The 26,447-nt window shown below is 39.5% G+C and overlaps 1 protein-coding gene across 4 annotated transcripts in view; it reads right to left on the bottom strand.

Annotated features, from left to right (window-relative positions):
• Positions 1-26,447, bottom strand: part of LOC122792977 (spermine oxidase-like) — a 497,014-nt gene that overhangs the window by 181,911 nt on the left and 288,656 nt on the right. The window contains exon 1 of one of the 4 annotated variants that reach the window (XM_044060582.1): positions 757-823. The exons of the other annotated variants lie outside the window; for them this stretch is intronic. The gene's annotated coding sequence lies outside the window, so the exon portion shown is untranslated. Of the gene's footprint in view, positions 1-756; positions 824-26,447 lie in introns of those variants that run through there. 4 annotated transcript variants of the gene reach the window in all.

Here is a 26,447-nt window from a genome sequence, read left to right as displayed (position 1 = left end):
AATAGATTCCATTTGAGTGAATATGAATTTATTGTGATTAAAGTTGGTTAGGTTACAAACTATACTTGTAATAGTATCTGGATTCAAAGATCTCATATTATGGAAAACTTATGATAGCAGAGATAATCCATATCTGGCATATTTCTAATTGGCACCATCAAGCAAATTACAGCAGAACTAAATGTCTTCACTGCCACACTCTCTAGCTGGTTGCAATTCTAGTTAGCAGCCTTTTAGCAATGCCCCAAATTACTGTCAAATATGATACTGTTAAATATAATACCAAAAGCAACTGGCTGTAGACTAAGTAGCAATGAAGCAGTTCATGTAAAGAGTTAAGAAACAGATTTGTGTAAATTTATTTTGAAATGACACACAAAATAACCCACAACTGACATTACACTTGGGGCTTATTAAATGTTATGCTGTCTTACACCTGATATAAAGCAAAATTTGCTTGCTGAAAAGACAGACTCAATTAAATAACCCAGTTCCAAATAATGAAATAACTTCTGATTTACATGTTAGGTATTTGAGCACAAAACAATATTCTGCTAATACTGCTGTACTGGAGCGTTTCTCACAAAAATATAAAGCACAAGAACTGAGAATACCATCCCATTTTAATGATTATGAAATGTAAGCATTCTGTCATACTGTACTTACTGAACTTTCAATCATTACTTGCTTTGTCAACAGGTAATACTGCTGCCACAACTGCAACAACTGCCACAGAAGTCACAAAAGTGCACTTACTATAACAAACCTGATGCCTGTACTGCTCGGCTCACCTCTCACAGCCTCTGTTAGTAGTTTCTTTCTCTGCGTGGCTCCTTCACGTTCATTAATCTGGGTTTATTACTGCCCTGCCCTAAAAACTGAACCACGTGTTCTTTTTCCTTTATGACTAAAAACCACTCTGATGATAACAAGCTGTCCTTGCCCAGAAATTAACTTGTTACTGAGTAAAAGTCGAAGTATGCCTTTTGAGTATAGGTTTCTGTGATTCACTGCAAACTGAAGTAAAACCCTGTCACAGGTGTAGATGCAGCTGAATGCAGCAGGTAGAAGTTTCAAGATATACCATGTCCAGAACTAGCAAGTGTTTACTAATTCTGACTAGAATGATTCTGACTTGTTAATGATCAGGTCAGTTACAGCTGAAGCTTCATGATAAGGCTGTCAGGGGAATTAAAAGTGTGTTATTCATATATGAACTATGAAACTATCTTTTAATTGTATTATTTTCCATGAAGTGGAATATTTCCATGAAGAGGAAATGCACCTAACTAGAAGGTTTATATGAAACTTGACACTCTGAAATATATCACTTTAACCTAGGAAACTCTCCCTTGAATAATCTTGTTAATCGAAAATAAGAGCTCTGCACCTCCTTTTCATCTCCAATTCAACAATCTGTTTCATAAGGCCTTCCAGTTGGCCTTTTTATGTTTTACTTTTCCGCTGATTGTAAATAAGAAGTTAAGTTATGCATTCTGCTCCACGTTTATCGACTTTTTAGAGAACTATCTTCTTCACACTCCTGTTATATTTTTTTCTGAAAAATTGCTAAGCTACCACTGTTCTTTCCTAAGAACATTAATTTTTGTCTTTATACAGCACACAGATGATTACCATAAGCCCCTTCTCCTGGAATGCCTTTTTAACATTTGCTGTAGGCTGCAGAGACATCACACCTCAGTGTTGCACCTCTTTGTAGTACAGCACTGTCGTAATGCTATCTGGTTACCATCAGGTACACCAGGTCTATACCTCATGGTAACCTTTCTGAATTAGACCCTTTGTTTTATCGAAAGGTAAAAACTTGTTTATAATGGGTCATTATTTGTAGTGTTCAAGGAAGTAAGTGCTTAGATTGAATATGTATACTAACATATATGATAACGCAAGGGTATTAGTAACCTGCCCATCAGTAACAGTTCAGCATCTGGGCAACCTTGTGTGAAATGTACGATAACTGCATATCTCACAAGAAGTTCACTGAGATACAAATCATCATCATAAGAAGTTTATTTTCCAAAATAGTTGTGACAGCTACTTAGATTTTAAAGCAAATTTAACATGACTGACTATGAAAACTAACAAGTACATGAAACAATGTGTTCTCGGCTTATGTGATACCTTTCTGGAATATTCTCTTCAGTCATAAGTCACATACTCAAGACTGACAGAAAAATAATGCAATCATTATTTAATGTCAGCTCAGGCATTTAGCTATATTTGTTAATGTTTTCATAATTGTGATTCACATTATTGCATGTGTAGTTACACAGCACTTGTTATATCCAAGTTTAAAGTACAATGGCAGTCTGTCTAATTAAACTCTTCTGACAGTGAATTTTGTTCACACTGCAACTTTTGCATACAAAGTTCTACTATTAGTTGTGTCTCCTTCTCTAAACTTACAATACATACTTGTGGCATTATCAAAAGCACAAAATTTTCTAGCCCAGCTTGCTCAACAGCAATACCTAAAATAGAGACATCCATTCTGACATTTATATTTTAGTATTGTATCCTATGAATACCTCATAATACAAGACAACTGTGAGTTCTGGATGAATATAGACTTTACAAATTAAACAATGTCTGCCTTTTTCTCCACAACAAAATAAACCATAGATTGTTTTTATTTGTTGTTTTTACCTGATAAGTAAGCTGGTTCAGTGGAACCTTTTCAACCACAATTCAGAGCACAGGTGGTTGACACAATTACATGACAGAAGAGTTATCCAGTTGTGTAGGTTAGATTATTCGGCATCACAGTGGTGAACTTTAGCTTATCTCTTGCAGGTGCTCTGTAGTTAAACATTATATATATTATGAGGATAACTGTCATGGACTGGGGGAATATTAAGCTTTTACAAAAGGAAAATAACTGCAACTGAAGGAGCTGTTTTACACCTGTATTGAATTAAAAATGCATGTAAATAATTTTTAAAAGATAAAAAAATGTATTATACTTGTAAAAATGTTAATATTTGAAAGAAAATGTGTAAAAATTATATATATATATATATATATATATATATATATATATATATATATATATATATATATATAGGTTTACTATTAAAATGTTGAAGTTTAGAATAAAAACGGTGCTTAACAGCGAACTGTTTCACCGAAAGTACACATAACCTAACAACCCTAATGTTGAAAATCAGCTATTAATGCCGAAAATGTCAACAATGACATTTTACGGCATTAACAACAATGCCACCCTTGCCATAACTCCCTAACCCCTACACCTAACATCCCGTTTATGCAGGGGGGGGCAAGCCCCACTGCATCCCCCCATGGGTTGCGCCCCCCCCACATCCCTCCTAACTAAATATTCCAACTCCGAGATCGCACTACAGTGAGGAAAGGGATGTATTTCCCTAACCGCACTGTACCGTGATCCCTGTACATAATCGAATGTTATATTTGAGAATGCACAGTACATTCGCAAATATACCGTTCGTTTACGTAGCCTGCACACATATGATCTATTCGAACATCTGTAGTTCAAATAGTTCATAGGCGTACAATGCTACACCGACATTTCAATAGGAAACCTATATATATATATATATATATATATATATATATATATATATATATATATAAAAACTGTATTTACCATTGTGAAAATGTAGCACAATTTAAAAATTAAACCAAACCGTGTCTCACAAATGTGTGCACTGTTGCAGTGTGTTATTTAAAGAATCTGGCTTGTTCACATGATGATGGCTTATTTGGACAGCAACTTGGTGAAACTTTCTCCAGTCACCTGAACATGTGACTGTGGAAACAGAAAAGTCATGGGAAATCTTGTCTGAGGAGTTATAAATATGGAGAACCTTAATCCAAGTCAGTTGCTTACAATCATAATATGATATATTTCTTCTACTGTCGGATGAAACCCTTGGAGACAGAACTCAAACTGTATTGTATTTCTAGTAAGGACTCTAAATATTTTATATTTTGGACTTAAAATCCAAAAATAATAAGGACACAGTGCATCTGTTAGCCAGAAGAAGATGACAGAAAATGCATCTGACATCTGAATTAAAAATTATTATCTGTCAGTTGAAATGTTTTCTTTTCAATTCCTTGTGCAAGTTCTTTACTGTTAGCATATTAATTTAAAAATAAAATGCTTTAACACATTTACTTCAAGTAAAACATATTGTTGATGATTGTGGGTGACGCTTTACTTATTAGTTTAAAGGCTTATGCATTTTGCAGTGAACCTACTGGGTGGTGTCTGCCCATTGAAAGGTGACTGCTTAGAGCTAATTGCTCTGAATATTTAAAGATTGCCTTATTTTAAGAGTAAAAAAAAAGTGTGTTTTTGTTTTACTAGTTTTGACTAACCGGTCAGCATTACCATAAACTTGAGAAGGGAGGGCAATAGTGCTGGAGAGTTATGATTTCCCCATTCGGGAAATATTCATACTCAGATTTCTAAGTTTCTTCATTCCTCTAGCCTTACAATTTTGACATCTCTGCATTACCCAAGTACGGTTAATTCTCCAGTTCCATGTTGGGCTGGAGTGCTTTCTGTATGATTCTCTTCCTTTCTCCTACTTCTCATACATATGAAAATCAGCAAACTGGTAATTCTTCAAAATTCACTTAGGAATGTTTGCTGTGTGAATGTGTTTATAGTACTGAGACAGCTGGCATCCTTTCCAGAACTGATCCCATACCTTGCACCCTTTGCTTATCGCTTGGCATTACAGCTTTGTAAAAAAATTGTGTTTTATATTTTGGAGAAAGTATCATGGAATGATAGAGGAAGTAACTGGGAAGCTAAACTTGAAAGTCAGAAGTACAGTGGCAAATGTTTTTAAATGTGACTGCATTACTAGGCTTAAATGATAAGATTTATAGCAATCAAAATGTAGATGTTAGGAATTATCACTGATCTTTATTTATCCTGCTCTTGCCCTGGCTGCTGTGTGTCCCTGGTCTCAGAGGGGCTTTCTCTATTTTCTTTCACCCTCCAGTCCTGTACTACGAATTGGATCAATAAGGACACCCTACTACTAGTCGCTACCATCCCATCTTCACCCAAAAAGAATTCTGCCATTTTATTTCAATTACCAGTTCCCAAAGGACAGAAGAAACTTTCAACCTCCAGTTCTGTACTAAGAATTGGATCAATAAGGACACCCTACTACTAGTCGCTACCATCCCATCTTCACCCCAAAGGAATCCTGCCATTTTATTTCAATTACCAGTTCCCAAAGGACAGAAGAAACTTTCAGCCTCCAGTCCTGTACTAAGAACTGGATCAATAAGGACACCCTACTACTAGTCGCTACCATCCCATCTTCATCCCAAATGAATCCTGCTATTTTATTTCAATTACTAGTGCCCAAAGGACAGAAGAAAGTATGTTTTATGCTAAGTCACCTGCTAAGCTGTACTGTTATTAATACCTAGTGTTGTATGCAATCCGCATTACTGAGCCAGGCACTCAGCAGCCATTTTCCCTCGCTATCTCATAAGTAACTACTTGTTTCCCCTCTGTAACTAGTACAGCAGCCATCTGTTCTAGCTATCTCTTTCCTACCTTTTAGCCTTTAGCTGCACTGTACATTTTGCCCACTAGGTGGCACACTAACCTAGGCTTGTGTAGTATCCCCTACCCCTACTTTCCTGTTTTAAATTCTAGACTACTTTTCTTTTCTCTTGCTATCACTGACTGCTCCTTAGTTTTCCTCCTTGTGTAGTTTTCTCCTCTACATTACTATCCCTTACTAAGCAATCAGCTGAACTATCACTCCCCACTCACCTGTTACCTCCAGGAGCTCCTCAGGAGTCTGCTGCTTATAGATTGTCTCTGCACTTTCTTCCTTTGTCTGCTCTTTATACTATTACTTCTCCTTCTGACTTAGCCCACTCTCTCCTCTTTCCCCTGTCCATAACTCTACTTAGTACTTTACCCGCCCTATCCTCCTTCCTAGCTCACCTGACAAAGGTTAATTGCCCCTCCCCAGTCTAGCTGTCCTGCTCCTTCCCTACTTCTTCCCCTTTCCACCTCATATCCTCCCCAAATAGCATATAGTTGGGTTATCCAGTGTGGCGCCATCTTTATTCATCCTGCTCTTGCCCTGGCTGTTGTGTGTCCTTGGTCTCGGAGGGGCTTTCTCTACTTTGTTAGTGTTTGCTGTTATTGCTGTACACAAATAAGTCTAATACTGTCCGTTGAAACTGTCTTGACTACTTGAAAGACTAACTAATGCTTTTAACCAAACTTAAAGAAGATATGTAATGTAATTTTAATCTCTTATATTGTTGGGCAATTTGAACGGCTATCGCGACTTTAGTGGCTTCCACGTGGGTTACTAGTACGCTACTTTACTTGTATACAAAATGCTGATCCACCAGCTGTGATCTGTAGACTGTCATTTCCATCAGTTTTCCAAAGGTTTAATATCTTTCTGGGACCTTGCTGAGTACATGGCTGAGAATTGTACCACTATCAGCACATTAGCCCTTTTTAATGCAGCGTCGGCTACAGCTGAACATGAGTAGGTGTTTAGAAAGCAACAGAATTAAGTGTTTGCCAAGCTTTTCTGCAGGCTTTCTCACTCTTTCATCATCTCCTATTTCTATGAGTGAGTACAGAACTGTATGTTAGGATCGCCTAATTCTAAGGCATTTTCCTACATTCTGGCTATAATTGAAAGGGGGCGATTTTCTGACTTTATAATTGAAAGAGGGCATTTTTCTCACTTTAAAATTGGGGCACTGCTTTTTCCTTCTCTTCTACATCAGGGCATTTCATTCAACAGTAGTCTGAGCACTTACCAAGTGAATTTTGAATACACCTTGTGCAATATGGGAATGTTTTTACTTTCTTCCTAAAATAGGGCACTAATTTGAACAGGTATCTGGGTGCATTTTTGAACCATTCCTGCTCAACGGCCTAGCCTAAATCAGTCCTGCTCTATGAATCAGGACACAGTGGGATAAATAAGGTTGTGTACTGCCGATATCGGCTTTAATGTGTGTCAGTAGTCAGCACCCATCCTGTTGTACTACACGAGGCCAGTTAAACTGAACTTAGACAGTTTGGACACTGGTTGGGCTAATTTAAAAACTGTCACCGTGGTTCTGATGGAACAGTATCATATATAGTTATTTGAAGCTTCTAGAGAGCACTGCAAGTAGTTGCAAAGTGTGTACGACACAACTTTTAGTGGGAGCAACAAGTCATGATGCTGTTACTTGCTTCTAGCTTATAATTTTGACCGCATAATGCTTAATAAGTTACACTGTTACCTTATGCTTTGTGTGCGTGTGGTTGTTGTATATACTATTACATCTTGCTTCCCTGTTGTAGTAGCACTATTTTGCTGTGTTAGCCTTGTTTCTTACTGATGAAGTGTACTATCTGCGACATAGCACTTGGTTGGTAGGATCTCTAAAATGTAAACTTAGCAAGACCAAGCATCTAATATTAGTTCCAGTATTGCACCATAGTTATTAACTTATATAATTAAGGACTCTGCTGGATCTTGTTGTTTTTAGCTTTTATTTAACTGTTTTTTAGGTTAAATCGCTGGGTATTGTGTTCACATTGCTTTATGTTTACTAATAAGGACTAGTTTATAACCTAGCAGTAGTATTATGTCCTAACAACTGTAGTATTTCTGTTGAAGCTTGTTAGCTATCTCAGAAGATGTTACTGCTCTAGGTGCCTTTTATCAAAGATATTACTGTTTTTTTTTTATTTCATATTGAGCAAAACTGAAACTACTATGTTCACCTGTTTTTCATTTTAACTTTGCTAATGTATAAACCTGAAACTAGTGTTCTTACCAATGTGATTGTTCTTTGTTTCCCACTAACCTACATAGCTTTCAACCTCTGGTCCTGTACTAAGAATTGGATCAATAAGGACACTCTACTACTAGTCGCTACCATCTCATCTTCACCCCAAAAGAATCCTGCCATTTTATTTCAACTACCAGTTCCCAATGGACAGAAGAAAGTATGTTTTATGCTAAGTCACCTGCTAAGCTGTAATGTTATTAATACCTAGTGTTGTATGCAATCCGCACTACTGAGCCAGGCACTCAGCAGCCATTTTACCTCGCTATCTCATAAGTAACTACTTGTTTCCCCTCTGTAACTAGTACAGCAGCCATCTGTTCTAGTTATCTCTTTCCTACCTTTTAGCCTTTAGCTGCACTGTACATTTTGCCCACTAGGTGGCACACTAACCTAGGCTTGTGTAGTATCCCCTACCCCTACTTTCCTGTTTTAAATTCCAGACTACTTTTCTTCTCTCTTGCTATCACTGACTGCTCCTTAGTTTTCCTCCTTGTGTAGTTTTCTCCTCTACATTACTATCCCTTACTAAGCAATCAGCTGAACTATCACTCCCCACTCACCTGTTACCTCCAGGAGCTCCTCAGGAGTCTGCTGTTTATAGATTGTCTCCGCACTTTCTTCCTTTGTCTGCTCTTTATACTATTACTTCTCCTTCTGACTTAGCCCGCTCCCTTCTCTTTCCCCTGTCCATAACTCTACTGCTTAGTACTTTACCCGCCCTATCCTCCTTCCTAGCTCACCTGACAAAGGTTAATTGCCCCTCCCCAGTCTAGCTGTCCTCCTTCCCTACTTCCTCCCCTTTCCACCTCATATCCTCCCCAAATAGCATATAGTTGGGTTATCCAGTGTGGCGCCATCTTTATTCATCCTGCTCTTGCCCTGGCTGTTGTGTGTCCTTGGTCTCGGAGGGGCTTTCTCTACTTTGTTAGTGTTTGCTGTTATTGCTGTACACAAATAAGTCTAATACTGTCCGTTGAAACTGTCTTGACTACTTGAAAGACTAACCAATGCTTTTAACCAAACTTAAAGAAGATACGTAATGTAATTTTAATCTCTTTTATATTTTTGGGCAATTTGAATGGCTATCGCAACTTTAGTGGCTCCCACGTGGGTTACTAGTACGCTACTTTACCTGTATGCAAAATGCTGATCCACCAGCTGTGATCTGTAGACTGTGTGTCCTTTCCATCAGTTTTCCAAAGGTTTAATATCTTTCTGGGACCTTGCTGAGTACATGGCTGAGAATTGTACCACTATCAGCACATTAGCCCTTTTTAATGCAGCATCGGCTCCAGCTGACCACGAGTAGGTGTTTAGAGAGCAACAGAATAAAGTGTTTGCCGAGCTTTTCTGCCGGCTTTCTCACTCTTTCATCATCTCCTATTTCTATGAGCGAGTACGGAACTGTATGCTAGGATCGCCTAATTCTAAGGCATTTTCCTACATTCTGGCTATAATTGAAAGAGGGCAATTTTCTCACTTTATAATTAAAAGAGGGCGTTTTTCTCACTTGAAAATTGGGGCACTGCTTTTTCCTTCTCTTCTACATCAGGGCGTTTCATTAAACAGTAGTCTGAGAGCTTACCAAGCGAATCTTGAATACGCCTTGTGCAATATGGAAATGTTTTTACTTTCTTCCTAAAATAGGGCACTAATTTGAACAGGTATCTGGGTGCATTTGTGCTGCGGTAGCGTTGTCGCCTCACTGCAAGACGTTGTGCCATTCGATTCTCAGCTAGAGCGTCTTCTGTGTGGAGACATGCGTGAATGGGCATACCTTCGTTGAAGGTTGTGCGTCAGGGCAGGCAAACTCGGCAGGTAAAAAATCTACTGCCAATCTTTAGCGGACCGGAGTTCTGTTGTGGCAACCCCTAACCGGGAAATGCCGAAAGACACAAATCTGTGTGCATTTTTGAACCATTCCTGCTCAACGGCTTAGCCTAAATCAGTACAGCTCTATGAATCTGGACACAGTGGAATAAATAAGGTTGTCTACTGCTGATATCGGCTTTAATGTGTGTCAGTAGTCAGCACCCATCCTGCTGTACTACACAAGGCCAGCTAAACTGAACTTAGACCGTTTGGACACTGGTTGGGCTAATTTAACAACTGTCACCATGGTACTGATGGAACAGTATCTTATATAGTTATTTGTAACTTATAGAGAGCACTGCAAGTAGTTGTAAAGTGTGTACGACACAACTGTTAGCGAGAGCAACAAGTCATAATGCCGTTACTTGCTTCTAGCTTATAATTTTGAACGTATAATGCTTAATAAGTTACATTGTTACCTTATGCTTTGTGTGCGTGTGGTTGTTGTATATACTATTACATCTTGCTTCCCTGCTGTAGTAGCACTATTTTGCTGTGTTAGCCTTGTTTCTTACTGATGAAGTGTACTATCTGTGACACAGTGCTTTGTTGGTACGATCTCTAATATGTAAACTTAGCAAGACCAGCATCTAATATTAGTTCCATTATTGCACCATAGTTATTAACTTGTATAATTAAGGACTCTGTTGGATCTTGTTGTTTTTACCTTTTATTTAGCTGGTTTTTAGGTTAAATCGCTGGGTATTGTGTTCGCGTTGCTTTATGCTTGCTAATAAGGACTAGTTTATAACCTAGCAGTAGTATTATGTCCTAATGGCTGTAGTATTTCTGTTGAAGCATGTTAGCTATCTGAAAAGATGTTACTGCTCTAGGTGCTTTTTATCAAGGATATTACTGTTTTTTTTTATTTGATATTGAGCAAAACTGAAACTATGTTCACCTGTTTTTCATTTTAACTTTGCTAATGTATAAACCTGAAGCTACTGTGTTCTTAAAAATGTGATTGTTCTTTGTTTCCCACTAACCTACATAGCTTTCAGCCTCCAGTCCTGTACTAAGAATTGGATCGATAAAGACACCCTACTACTAGTCGCTACCATCCCATCTTCACCCGAAAAGAATCCTGCCATTTTTTTTCTATTACCAGTTCCCAACGGACAGAAGAAAATATGTTTTACGCTAAGTCAACTGCTAAGCTGCCCTGTTTTTAATATCAAGTGTTGTATGCAATCTGCACTACTGAGCCAGGCAGCCAGCAGCCATTTTCCCTCGCTATCTCATAAGTAACTACTTGTTTCCCCTCTGTAACTAGTACCGGAGCTATCTGTTCTAGCTATCTCTTTCCTACCTTTTAGCCTTTAGCTGCACTGTACTTTTTGCCCACTAGGTGGCACACTAACCTAGGCTTGTGTAGTATCCCCTACCCCTACTTTCCTGTTTTAAATTCTAGACTACTTTTCTTCTCTCTAGCTATCACTGACTGCTCCTTAGTTTTCCTCCTTATGTAGTTTTCTCCTCTACATTACTATCCCTTACTAAGCAATCAGCTGAACTATCACTCCCCACTCGCCTGTTACCTCCAGGAGCTCCTCAGGAGTCTGCTGCTTATAGATTGTCTCTGCACTTTCTTCCTTTGTCTGCTGTTTATACTATTACTTCTCCTTCTGACTTAGCCCGCTCCCTTCTCTTTCCCCTGTCCATAACTCTACTGCTTAGTACTTTACCCGCCCTATCCTCCTTCCTAGCTCACCTGACAAGGGTTAATTGCCCCTCCCCAGTCTAGCTGTCCTGCTCCTTCCCTACTTCTTCCCCTTTCCACCTCATATCCTCCCCAAATAGCATATAGTTGGGTTATCCAGTGTGGCGCCATCTTTATTCATCCTGCTCTTGCCCTGGCTGTTGTGTGTCCTTGGTCTCAGAGGGGCTTTCTCTACTTTGTTAGTGTTTGCTGTTATTGCTGTACACAAATAAGTCTAATACTGTCCGTTGAAACTGTCTTGACTACTTGAAAGACTAACCAATGCTTTTAACCAAACTTAAAGAAGATATGTAATGTAATTTTAATCTCTTTTATATTGTTGGGCAATTTGAAAGGCTATCGCGACTTTAGTGGCTCCCACGTGGGTTACTAGTACACTACTTTACTTGTATGCAAAATGCTGATCTTCCAGCTATGATCTGTAGACTGTGTGTCCTTTCCATCAGTCTTCCGAAGGTTTAATATCTTTCTGGGACCTTGCTGAGTGCATGGATGAGAAATGTACCACTATCAGCACATTAGCTGTTTTTTTTAATGCAGCATCGGCTCCAGCTGACCACGAGTAGGTGTTTAGACAGCAACAGAATAAAGTGTCTGCCGAGGTTTTCTGCCAGCTTTCTCACTCTTTCATCATCTCCTATTTCTATGAGCGAGTGCAGAACTGTATGCTAGGATCGCCTAATTCTAAGGCATTTTCCTACATTCTGGCTATAACTGAAAGAGGGCGATTTTCTCATTTTCTAATTGAAAGAGGGCATTTTTCTCACTTTAAAATTGGGGCACTGCTTTTTCCTTCTCTTCTACATCAGGGCGTTTCATTCAACAGTAGTCTGTGCGCTTACCAAGCAAATCTTTAATACGCCTTGTGCAATATGGGAATGCTTTTACTTTCTTCCTAAAATAGGGCACTAATTTAAACAGGTATCTGTGTGCATTTTTGAACCATTTCTGCTCAACTGCCTAGCCTAAATCAGTCCTGCTCTATGAATCTGGACACAGTGGGATAAATAAGGTTGTCTACTGCCGATATTGGCTTTAATGTGTGTCAGTAGTCAGCACCCATCCTGCTGTACTACACAAGGCCAGCTAAACTGAACTTAGACCGTTTGGACACTGGTTGGGCTAATTTAACAACTGTCACTGTGGTACTGACAGAACAGTAACTTATATAGTTATTTGTAGCTTATAGAGAGCGCTGCAAGTAGTTGTAAAGTGTGTATGACACAACTGTTAGTGAGAGCAACAAGTCACAATGCCATTACTTGCTTCTAGCTTATAATTTTGAACGTATAATGCTTAATAAGTTACATTGTTACCTTATGCTTTGTGTGCGTGTGGTTGTTGTATATACTATTACATCTTGCTTCCCTGTTGTAGTAGCACTGTTTTGCTGTATTAGCCTTGTTTCTTACTGATGAAGTGTACTATCTGTGACACAGTGCTTGGTTGGTACTATCTCTAATATGTAAACTTAGCAAGACCAGCATCTAATATTAGTTCCATTATTGCACCATAGTTATTAACTTGTATAATTAAGGACTCTGTTGGATCTTGTTGTTTTTACCTTTTATTTAGCTGTTTTTTATGTTAAATCGCTGGGTATTGTGTTTGCGTTGCTTTATGCTTGCTAATAAGGACTAGTTTATAACCTAGCAGTAGTATTATGTCCTAATGGCTGTAGTATTTCTGTTGAAGCTTGTTAGCTATCTCAAAAGATGTTACTGCTCTAGGTGCCTTTTATCAAGGATATTACTGTTTTTTTTTATTTGATATTGAGCAAAACTGAAACTATGTTCACCTGTTTTTCATTTTAACTTTGCTAATGTATAAACCTGAAGCTACTCTGTTCTTACCAATGTGATTGTTCTTTGTTTCCCACTAACCTACATAGCTTTCAGCCTCCAGTCCTGTACTAAGAATTGGATCAATAAGGACACCCTACTACTAGTCACTACCATCCCATCTTCACCCCAAAAGAATCCTGCCATTTTATTTCAATTACCAGTTTCCAAAGGACAGAAGAAAGTATGTTTTACATTAAAATTCAGAAAAAATGCTGAGGTTAGGCTCCAGTGTCCAAATCAAAGTAAAAAAGCAGTCTTCAGTCTTCAATAAAGGTAAAAAAGCAGACTTGAATCGAAGAATAAAAGTATAAGAAGTCTTCTTTATTGTCACACAAGCGCTTTCACATGTTGCTTCCTCAGGTGTATACAGCATTTTTTCTGGATTTTTGTTTGCCTTTACTGTGTTTGCAGAGGTATTCTGGTTGCTATTGGGCATTTTCTGCATAGTAATGTTTTACACTAAGTCAACTGTTAAGCTGTACTGTTATTAATACCTAGTGTTGTATGCAATCTGCACTACTGAGCCAGGCACCCAGCAGCCATTTTCCCTCGCTATCTCATTACTTGTTTCCCCTCTGTAACTAGTACTGGAGCCATCTGTTCTAGCTATCTTTCCTACCTTTTAGCCTTTAGCTGGACTGTACTTTTTGCCCACTAGGTGGCACACTAACCTAGGCTTGTTTAGTATCCCCTACCCCTACTTTCCTGTTTTAAATTCTAGACTACTTTTCTTTTCTCTTGCTATCACTGACTGCTCCTTAGTTTTCCTCCTTATGTAGTTTTCTCCTCTACATTACTATCCCTTACTAAGCAATCAGCTAAACTATCACTCCCCACTCAACTGTTACCTCCAGGAGCTCCTCAGGAGTCTGCTGCTTATAGATTGTCTCTGCACTTTCTTCCTTTGTCTGTTCTTTACCCGCTCCGTTTGCCCTTCAGGCTCACTCCACTCCCCTACTCTTCCGCCAATTCTCACCCACCCCCAGTGCTCCTAAACTTATACTTACTTCACCACACCCTCCCTCCTATCCCTCCAATCATATTCTCTACCCAATGAACATACCTAAGCCACACCCCTTCTTCATCTATCTATTCTTAAAGGGCCCCTATTTCTATTTTACACTAAGTAACCCTATCTATCATCAGATACCTAACATTTATAAGCTCCTTTCTCCTTAACACTTAACCATACCCATCATCTCTTTATTTTTTATCCCTGTTTCTTCTCCATTGCTTTAAGCAATCTTAACAATATGCCTACAACAACTAATGCTATCCTAACCAAGCTTATACTCCTAGCCACTATCATGCCTGCACTCACCTCAGCCTATCATTTCACCTCCGTTGAAAACGTGAATTATGACCTTTTTAATTATTCTCCAAAGCAAACAGCTATACAAAGTTTTACCCTCATCCATACTCAAACATCACATCCACTCCCGGCTACCTGCTAGCCAAATACCATAGACTCACACATATTAAGTACAATAATCTCTCCATAAGGAAAGTGAAATATCTAACTAGCTTTATATGTAACCCTGTCCCAAGACAAACGAAGTCCTCCTTAGAAGATGGAGATATCCACCCTAACCCTGTCCCAACCAATGTCCCCACAGTCAAAACATATAGCCCCTATCCCTCAACCCAGGATACCCAAGCTAGACCTTCCAACTCTTTCTTAATAGGACATTTCAATATCCGTAGTATTAATAATAGTCGCCCATCTCCATGCCCTCCTTGATATTCACTCCTTTGATATTTCCTGTCTGACAGAAAATTGGTTAAAACCTGAAACTAAAGGCAATGCTATCATCCCCTCAGTATATAATATATTGAGACAAGACCGTACAAAATGTAAAGGAGGTGGAGTAGCAATTCTATTTAAAGATGGCCTCCAGATCTCCTCTTCACCTTTTAACCCACACCAGGATAGTAAGGCAGAAGTCCTTATCTCCAGATTTCAACTCAACCCTCGCAAATCCTTATACATCATCTGCATTTACCTACCTCCTGGCAATAATATCAACTTAACAGAGGATATTCTAAACTGGGTATCTTCTACCTTCCCACAAGAAACAATAATACTAGGTGATTTCAATACGGACTGGAAATGTGTCAATACTGAAAATCCTACCTCCCATATTAATCTTCATGGCTTTAGTCAAACAATCACCACTACAACCAGAATTAACAAACCAAACCATAAAGAGAGCACCTTAGATTGGATTCTTATCAATAAACAACAACAATCTTATAAAGTAGGAACCCTGCCTGATGATGTAAGTGACCACACTTTGACTTATATTATTAGACAAAGGAAAGATATTTCTAACCCTCCCATATATAGGATCATAAGGACAAACAAACACTTTAACCCAGTATTATTCCAAAATGAACTTAATGCCTGCAACTCGAAACCTCTAAAAATTCTCCCACTCGAAGAGGCTGTTAAATATTTCAACTCCAAATTCCTAGCTATCCTTAATATTCAAGCTCCTAAACGGTCAATTAGAATGAAGTCCAAACCTGCCTCCTGGCTATCCAATGAAACTCGACAAAAAACATTACTTAGGAACAAATCCTGGGCTAAATGGAGAGCCCCAAAACTACTTCTGAGCAACTAACTTTTAGACAATTGAGAAATATTACAAAAAAGCAATACTGACAGACAAAAACAACTACTATTGTAAATTACAGCAGTCCCATCAAAACAAACTACAGAAGTTCTGGTCAAATATTAATAGACTTCTTCACCCAGGGCACTCTAGTACACCAACCCCTCTAGGTACTGAACACAATAACCCCCATCAAACTGCCAATGCCTTCAATACCTTCTTTACAGAGACCATACAATCTCTAGCCAGTCAACTAGCCCCTGACAACTCAAGCCTCCCTACCTCTTCATCTGGTACCTTCCCAATATTCCACTTACAACCCATCTCTATCACCCTAATCTATAACATCATCAACAAACAAGCCTTGTACTCCCTCTGCTGACCATTTACCATCTGAATACCTGCAAAAAGCAGCCAAAGCAGTAGCCTGTCCTATATCCATCCTTATAAACAGAACTATTAATGAGGGAACCATCCCAGACATTTGGAAAATCTCCCACATCATCCCCTACACAAAGGGGGTAACTCAAAAGACTACTCTATCTATAGACCATTAGCTCTTTTATCACCCTTAGCAAAGGTTATGGAAAAATGTATTCACCAACAGCTACTATACCATTTAACTCAAAACAACATACTAGCTAACTGCCAACATAGTTTTAGGCCATTTCACAGTACCACTACTGCTCTCTTATCATTCACTGAGTCCATCAATAAAAACCGCAATAATAACATCCTCTCATCTGCACTCTTTATTGATCTCTCAAAAGTTTTTGATATGGTAAATCACCCCCTTCTTATAAATACTCTAGAATCCCTTTCTTTTGACACTCTGGCAGTTCAATGGTTCAAGTCCTACCTAAGCAATAGGCAACAGGCAGTTCTCTGGGAGAATACTCTATCATCCCACCTGCCAGTCAACCTTGGAGTCCCCCAAGGCTCCATTCTAGGACCTCTTCTCTTCTCACTTTTTATCAATGACCTTTATTTAGCAATTCCTCAAGCCACCTGCATAAAATATGCAGACAATTCTACAATCATATGTTCAAATAACTCCCCATCAGAACTTCAATCTCTAACTCAGAAGGTATTCAACACAGTTGAGGCATGGTTCTTGAAACGTTGCCTCCTTTTGAATACCAAAAAAACTAAGCTCCTACTCTTTACTCCTACCAGTAAGTCCACCCTTTAGATTTCTCTGTCAAATCCAATAATGGCACCCTTATATCTCCTGACTCTACTACGAAACTGTTAGGAATTACAATTGATAATAACCTTAATTCTGATAACCACATAAACAACATTATTAAAACAGTAAACAGAAAAATGGGCTCATTATATAAAATGAAACCCTTCTTAACTCCTACTGCTAGAAGTACAATTGCCCACTCTCATTTAATCTCAACTCTTCTTTATGCCTCATCCATATACACTAACCTAAAAAAAATAACCTTCTCAAAGTAGTTAATTCCTGCAATAGCATCACCAGATTTGGAACTGGTAATCCCTTTAGAACTCACCACTGTCAAAATCTGCAGCAGCTAGGCTGGCTGGAACTACAAAACAATCTGATATTTTCTCAACTGACTATAGCCCACAAGATATTTTACCAACCTAACAACACTCCCATACTCACTAATCTCATCACCCCCTACAAAAACCTTAATTCCTTATGCTCCTCCAGTAAACTTCTAGCTAGCATAAACAAGACCAACAACTTGGCAGGTGATTCCCTGTTCTGCAACACTGCTGGAAAAAACTGGAACTTATTACCCAGTGAACTAACCCTACTTCCATCTCTTACACTATTCAAACAAAAGCTTAAAAGACACATCAAAACACACTGGTTATGTCCCTGTAGCAACCCTGACTAACGTCTGATGCCACATCTTCTTTCTCCACTTTTTTTTTCACCACGTTGTTCTAAAACTAAAACTACATTGCTTATCTCCCCAAAACAATTACTGTAACTTGTTGTTGTGTCTTTCGGCTTTTCCCGGTTAGGAGTCGCCACACCGGAACTCTGGTCCACTAATGATTGGCAGTAGATTTTTACGTGCTGGCTTGCCGGGCCTAACGCACAACCTTCAACGAAGGAATGCCCATTCACGCATGTCACCACACAGAAGACGCTCTAACTGAGAATCGAACGGGCAACGTCTAACTGTGAGGTGACAACGCTACTGCAGCACCACCACCGTGGGTAAAGCAATTGCTGTAACTACTAAAATTATATTATCCCTCTGTACAAATAATTTCCTTTCTGTATTATAAACTACCTCATGTATAATACTGTAAAAAGACTTGTTTTAGCCAGTATGTAACTTATTTTTTTATTCAGTGAGTTAATTTAATCTCTGCTCTTTAATACTATATCTTGGTATTTTTTAAATCTGTCTATTACTTTGTGATAGTATTGTTGTTTAAATTCTTTACGCCATTTTGGAGCTTTTCTCCCTGGGCCTCTACTAAAAATGGAAATATATCCAGTTAGACTAGCCCGGTAAACAAATGTAAAATAAAAAAAATAAAAAATTTTGATGAAGCATTAGAATTTTTTGTTTGTTTTACTATGAATGTTTTTAAATAACACATACTGTATTTATAATGAAAATTTATCATGAAGATGGAAAAGTTTTGTTATACATATTTTTATATAGTATTTTATGCAAATATTTCAAATATATGCTGTATAGATGCATATAACATATATAATTTTATATCGTTCTTAGTTTATTTATTTAGGTTATACTATAGGATGAATTAACTGAAGGATGAATAAGTTAATTATAATCATTTACAAATGAATGCACATACATTTTTAAATACATTTTTTTTATGTTGCATCACTTCAGAATTTCCGTCCTTCCCCCTTTAATAAAATAAATACCCGCTGATTCTTCCTATAGTCCCATGTATATCTGACAAAGGTATTTTGCACATTCATCACCCCCATTGTCATTTTATTGACTGAGGCTATCTTGGCCAGCTAGAGGAGTATTTGCTGTACCATGTTTGTTTTGCTTTGTTTTTTGGACGTATCCTCATGAGCCACTGCCATATAGTCTACTTATAATCAACTCTAAGAAGCAATGCCTTTTTATTTATGTATGTATCTATCCATCTGTCTGGGATACCACAAAGTTAGACCTTGCATTATTGTTATTCCGCACTGTTTGTTAATGATCTGAAGCAATATATTGAAAGGAGTAATGTGGTAACAGTATAAAGGTAAACTAACTTCTCTCCGATGCCAGTGCATGGCAACTGATTACAGCCCGTAAGTAGAAATTCAGGAATTAAATTTCTGGTTTGAATCCATATCTTCTTTCAAACAAATAAATCGGTGGCTGCTCCATCTGGTTTAGAACACGTTTCATTGCATAATGAACCTCTGTTGGCTCCGATTCTAAATCTTGAGCACCTGATGACATGTTTTCAGAGGTCAGATTACCTTGTCGGGAGTCTGAAAAAGGATGCAGGTACAGAAATGCCAACAATTTTGAATAAATGTGGTTTCATGTATAAGTTGTCTTTATCTTATAGCATGAATCATGGCGAAGATGTCCTTCTGGCATTCATTGCTCCACTAACGGTTAATCCTTCTAAGGCTGAATGTGAAAACCTTAAAGCTGCACACTACCATGTCCCTATATTTGTTTTAAGATGGTGATTACTGAGAAATGTGATGTTTTCAGACCACTCTACTGATGCTTGCAGATAAACATATGTATTTTATACATGCTCTTTCCTCTATGCCTGCCAACCATCAGTCCCCTCTAATCAGTCCTGAGCCCATTCATTCCTTCCAAATGGGGAGGGGGCATGCCTGCACAAGAGTTAGAAACACTCAGAAGAGGCCATAACGCAAGGGGCCATGGAAAACTTTGTGCCCTTCTCTAAGTTTCCTTCATTCATGCAGAAGTGGAGAATTACATGGCATCCACACCCCTAGTGACTGCATTTTAAACACTGTGCAGGCAATGAATGCTTTTCTACTATCCCTAACTCACGAGCATAGGCACTTATATTGCAGCAAGAGGTCTACTACTCCCTCTGCTTATGAATGTGTGCTTCCACCCATATGCTCATTGAGAGCTACGATAACTAGCTTGATAACACAAAGCTCATACCCCCACCCTCACTGTTTTATTGTATTAGCTAGTGTACAATTGCTGGTGGTGAGTGTAGAACACCAGAACTACTATTCCCTCCCCCTGAGGAGGAGCAGGCCAGCCTTAGCCTTTCATTGATATCACCCTCATTCAAGTCCTGCAAATAACTGGGCTACCATGAGTGGTACATTTTGGATTATTTTCTGCTTAAAGTTTGAGCTTTGGCCAGCTAAGACCTACATGCAGTCAACTGGGCGTATAAGTGAATTTAAGTAAATCTTTATCTGCACTTTTTTCAAATAATACAGCATTTAAATTGATTTATTTGTGTTGCTTTGAATACTATCTAGCTGGAAGTTGTGGCTCTGTTTTTTCAATTAATGCTTGTTAGAATTCCTGCATAGCCACTGATAAGTGGGGGTACTTCACTTCATTGTTATTCAGTTTCTGCCTGATATAAGTGGTACATTTTGGATTATTTTCTGCTTAAACTCCGAGCTTTGGCCAGCTAAGACCTACATGCAATCAACTGGGCGTATAAGTGAATTTAAGTAAATCTTTATCTGCACTTTTTTCAAATAATACAGCATTTAAATTGATTTATTTGTGTTGCATTGAATACTATCTAGCTCGAAGTTGTGGCTCTGTTTTTTCAGTTAATGTTTGTTAGAATTACTGCATAGCCAGTGATAAGTGGGGGTAGTTCACTTCATTGTTATTCGGTTTCTGCCTTATATAAGTGGTACATTTTGGATTATTTTCTGCTTAAACTCTGAGCTTTGGCCAGCTAAGACCTACATGCAATCAACTGGACATAAGTGAATTTAAGTAAATCTTTATCTGCACTTTTTTCAAATACAGCATTTAAATTGATTTATTTGCGCTGCATTGAATACTATCTAGCTGGAAGTTGTGGCTCTGTTTTTTCAGTTAGTTCCCCACCCATCCTCCCTGCTTTTTTGGTGTTAATCTTGGTGGCTTTCAAACTGCCAGCCTTTCTTCTAAATTTGTATTTGGATACTCCTCCTGGGCCCATCTCATTAGCTCACTCAAAAAAGAATTGCACTTTTTTCATCTGCTTTTACTGTATTTGTGTTTCTTTCTACTTTATTACTTCATTTTGCTTTTGTGTCATCTTAAAAGTACTCAATTCTATTTATTACTGCTTGGTGTAACTATCATTCTTAGCTTTTTGGTTTAAGCACTTGGGCTTCAGACCAGTTGTTTTACATTAAGAAGGTTTGTGGTCTGCACTGTTGTGGCAGGACAGGTAGCTTACATCCTTCTAAGTTGGGAGCCGCTGATTCAAGGCTCAGTGTCTGTTATTCTAAAAGTGTGTTAGTTCTGGTTTAAGCACTTGGGCTTCAGGCTAGTTATTTTCCATTAAAAAGGTTTGTGGTCTGCACTCTTGTGGGAGAAGAGGCTGGGCTCTGTCCTTTTGAGCTGGGAATGTCTGGTTATAGGCTTATAGTGCCTGCATATTTGAACTGTTTCTTACTGAAATTGGTGCGCCTTGTTTGCTGTAGCATAGACTAGATCCAGGCCTGCTGAATCTAGCTTTGTTTGCATAACTTGAGCACTAATCCAGGCCTTCTTAAAAGTATTCAATTGTATTTATTACTGCTTAGTAGTAAGCTGATTAAAGTGTAGCTATCATTCTAGGCCTTTTGGTTTAAGCACTTGGGCTTCAGACCAGTTGTTTTACATTAAGAAGGTTTGTGGTCTGCACTGTTGTGGCAGGACAGGTAGCTTACATCCTTCTAAGTTGGGAACTGCTGATTGAAGGCTCAGTGTCTGTTATTCTAAAAGTGTATTAGTTCTGGTTTAAGCACTTGGGCTTCAGGCCAGTTATTTTACATTAAAAAGGTTCATGGTCTGCACTCTTGTAGGAGGAGAGGCTGGACTCTGCCCTTCTGAACTGGGAATTTCTGGTTAAAGGCATATAGTGCCTGCATATTTGAACGGTTTCTTACTGAAATTGGTGTGCCTTGTTTGCTGTAGCACAGACTAGATCCAGGCCTGCTGAATCTAGCTTTGTTTGTATAACTTGAGCACTAATCCAGGCCTTCTTTTTTTGGAGAAGGTTCCCCTGCACCCCAGTGGCAGGAGTGTGCAGTTAGAACTTGTCTGATTGAAGACTACAGGAACATGGCTCAGTTTTGAGATTTTTGTACTGGTTAATTGGGTAATTTGTTTAAAAGCCTTTTCTGATTGCTTGTAGTAATCTAAAGCTGTTTAAAATGTATTTTTTTACTGTTTGTAGTCATTTAAAGCTGTTCTAAGTGTATTTTTACTGTTTTTGCCTTATCTTTTAAAAAAAATTGTCCTTGTTTCCCACCTTTCTTTTCTAAGCTGGTATAGTCCAGTTTTCAGGCTAGTGCTGAATTCAGGGCTGTGTTACAATTTTCTGAGTTGCCCATACCTTACTTGGATAGAGGGAGATTTCTCTGTTCACATGTGAGAGAGGGAGCTTTGAGCTGCCATCTGTCCCTGGAGGAGTGGTTCCAGCTCAGAAGTTAGTAGTTTATAGGCCATTTTGGGCTAATTTTTATCTCTTTCATTTCCCTGCTGTAAAAACCGCATTTGCATGGTTTTGCATGTCCAGACAGTGCTGGTTAGCTAGGGTTAAATTTATCCCGGCTCCACCAAGTCTCCTCTTCAGTTTTTCCCTTGAAAGTAGTGTAACTCTCAACCTAAGCACGTAAAAAGCATCCTACAGTCCAGCACTTGCTCAGACCTAATAGCAAGCACTAATATACCCCGACACTTGATTGCCCAGCAGGGCAAGGCTCATTATTCACCCCTCACCAACCGACTAAGCAGCTCACCCTACCATTCAGGCATGACCAAAGGGCAATTTTAGGTATACTCTCCAGTCCAGCTGGTCAACCTGGGTATCCTGAGGCAATGTTACAACTGCCTCATGTACACAGACAACCCTTTCCTCCTATCACAAAACATTACCATATGTGAGAGATGCAGTTATATAGCTAAATTGGAGGCTAAGCTCTCTCCACCCAAGACTGGAACATGCAGTCATGAGGAGAAGGTTAACACTTGCACCACACCTCCAGTCTCACATAGACATACTAAACCAGCACTGGCAAAATATACACATAAATACACATAATCATACTCAGAGGATCTAAATAATAACCTGCAAAAGCATCACAACCTCCAAAGCAGACACCCAAAAAACCTGCACCTCCCGTCACAAACCAGACAACACATAAAACACAAAATCAGTGTGCCGCACAATCACAGCCCTTAAGGCGAAATAACATACCTAACACAGTAGTAATAGGTGACTCTATAGTCAGGCACACTGATGTCCCACTCACTAGGCTGGACAAGAAGAAGTTTACTGTTAGCTGCCTGTCGGGAGCCAGAATCCACCACATAACACAAGCACTCAGGTCACTCCAGAACAAGTACAAATATGACTCTGTCATTGTTCATGTTGGTGTGAATGACCTAAGACGTACCTCCCTGGACTACATGAAAAGAGACATGGAAGAGCTCTCTGATCATGTAGCACAGGCAGGTATGACCCTGACCCTGAGTAGCATCCTACCCTCACCAAGAATGTTACCGCAGTTTTAAGAAAAAATGATCAATTTCAACAATTGGCTAAGCTTCTGGTGTCATTCAAAGGGGATCCAGTGTCTGTCAGTTTGGGAAGACATGCTCGACAAGCTTTGTTGCTTCGCAAGAGACGGCTTGCACCTGTCACCTCTAGGCTTTCGAATACTGGCCAAGGCTCTTGCTGCCCCCATAGTGCCTTTTTTTTGGCAAGGCTCAAAAATCAAACCCATCTCTGTAAACAGCACAAATAAAAAATGAGGGTTATGCTACTTAACTCCAGGAGTTTAAATCTCAAAATGCACGCGCTCGAAGCACTCCTCAGTATGGAGAACGTCGACATCTGTGCAGTAACTTAAACCTGGTTCAAGGCTCCACAGAGCACCCCAGCACTATCAGGCTACAACTCATACCACACATTTCGGCCACAGAACATGGACCGAAACACAAAAGGAGGGGGTGTATCCATATTCATCAAGGATACCTACCCCTCCAGGTTAGTGGCACAGCATGATACCTCCGAGATCATCCATGTGCAAGTAACATCAGGCAAATCTGCAATGCAAATCATGGCCTGTTACAGATCACCCTCCATGACCTAGGATGACCACTCCGCCTTTCTGGAGACACTGGAAAACATGAAGGTTCTACCGAACACCCTGATATTGGGCAATTTCAATTACTCTACCATTAACTGGGAAAACTACTCAAGTACAAACTCCCAGGTCCAGCGCTTCCTGGAATTTATCAACTCAAATGCCCTGGATCAGCTGGTAAACTCCCCTACCAGAGGTGAAAACATATTGGACCTGGTCATCACCAACATGGGCGACAGGTGTTCCACACTGGAGGTCAACCCGTCACTGGTTAGATCAGACCATAAACTAATCACTCTGGATGTCCACACTGCACCACCACCTCCAACCAAGGAAACCACAGTGAAAAACTTTTCTATAGCAAACTACACCTTACTTAAGACAGAGGTGGTAAGTTTCACAGCCCCCACGTTAAAGGATAACAGTGTAAAAGATGCAGGAACATTTATAAATGCACTCTATGAGCACCTACAAGGATGCATGAATCGTGTCATCCCTAGCAAAACCAAGACTCGCTCCCGTAAGAGAAGGAAACCAGTCTGGTGGACCCCAGCCATAAACAGGCTATACAATAGAAGGAGGAAACTAGTTCAGAAAAAAAGCAAATCCCAAGAAGGAAAGACATCCCTGATCAGCAGCAGTAAGAAACTAAAGTCCCTCATAAAATCTTCCAAGGCTAACTTCGAAAGAAAACTAGCCAAAGATTCGAAAGATAACCACAAATCCTTCTTTAGCTATGTCAAGAATCTAAGTGGCAACTCGCAGATATGCTCTGAGTTAGTGCAAAATAGCACAAAATATACTGAACCCAATGATATTGCCAACATCCTGGCAGATAGATTCAGTGCAAACTTCACCCCCCCTCACCTCCAAGCACAGCGTCAAATGGGCCAGATGGTATCCCAGGCTGCATCTTGCACGAACTACAGAATGAACTAACCCCCCCAACTAAACACACTGTTCAGCCTCAGCCTCTCCACAGGCTACGTGCCCACAGAATGGCACACAGCAACGGTTATTCCGCTCCACAAAGGAGGGGCCACAAATGACCCTGGTAACTATCGCCCCATAAGCCTGACTAGCCTGGTCTGCAAGGCTATGGAGTGCATCATCATGGAACTCATTAACAAAGACATTGGGAACCTCCAAACACTTGATCCAACCCAGTTAGGCTTTGTTAAGGGCAGATCATGCCTACTAAACCTGATTGACTTCTTCAAGACAATCACCAATGCACTAGATGAGGGAAAGGTGGTTCACACAGCCTACCTTGACCTCGCCAAGGCTTTCAACACCATTCCCCACTCGGGAATTATACAAAAACTCACCAGCCTGAACATAAACCCCTACGTCACGAGATGGGTTGCCAACTGGCTTACAGACAGAACTCACACAGTAAGAATAGTGGGCTCCAGGTCAGACTCTAAACCAGTCACAAGTGGTGTCCCACAAGGCTCGGTCCTGGGGCCCCTACTGTTCGGTATATACTTCTCAGAAGTAGAGGCAAACACAGGAGGGCTATGGCTAACCAAGTTCGCCGATGACTGCAAACTTGGAGCCATAACTGACTCTCCAGCTGACACGAACATTCTCAAAAAGGACCTTACTAAGACGGACACCTGGTGTCAACGTCATGGTCTCAAGCTAAATGCCAAAAAATGCATAGTCATCCTGTTTGGGAAAAACAAAACACCCATGAATTACCACATAGGTGGCAGCCCCCTTAATACAGAAGAGGAAATAAGAGATCTGAGGACCCAAGGTAGATAGTAATCTCTCCTTTGGCAATCATATTGCCAAAGTACTTGGGAAATCCTTCTACGTAGCCCATCTAATTACTAAAGGGTTCGCATCTAGAAATAAAGAGGTTATAGTGCCCCTCTACTCATCACTCATCAGACCCATTATAGAGTACAATGCCCCATTTGGGATGTACCTCACAAGACACTTCCAACAGCTGGAAAGACCACAAAAGTACCTCACCAAGAGGATTACTGGCCTCAAACATATGTCCTATGCAGCCCGACTGGAAAAACTCTAGCTGTACTCAGTCATATATCGCTTACTCAGAGGAGATCTCTGCCTGACTTACAAAGCAATGTCCAACTCAGAATTGATGGACATGCTCCACCTAAAGAAATCCAAGTCACAGCGAGCCACTCGCTCTAGTGAGCTAAACCTCGCCACAACAATAAATAGAACATGCTGGAGGGATAGATTCCTGTCACAGAGACTCCCCATGCTTT

The sequence above is a fragment of the Protopterus annectens genome, chromosome 2.part0, assembly GCF_019279795.1.
Source record: "Protopterus annectens isolate FY-2018-M chromosome 2.part0, PAN1.0, whole genome shotgun sequence".
Classification (NCBI taxonomy): domain Eukaryota; kingdom Metazoa; phylum Chordata; order Ceratodontiformes; family Protopteridae; genus Protopterus; species Protopterus annectens.
The sequence above is the reverse complement of the archived record's forward strand: the minus strand, read 5'-3'. Positions and strand labels throughout refer to the sequence as shown.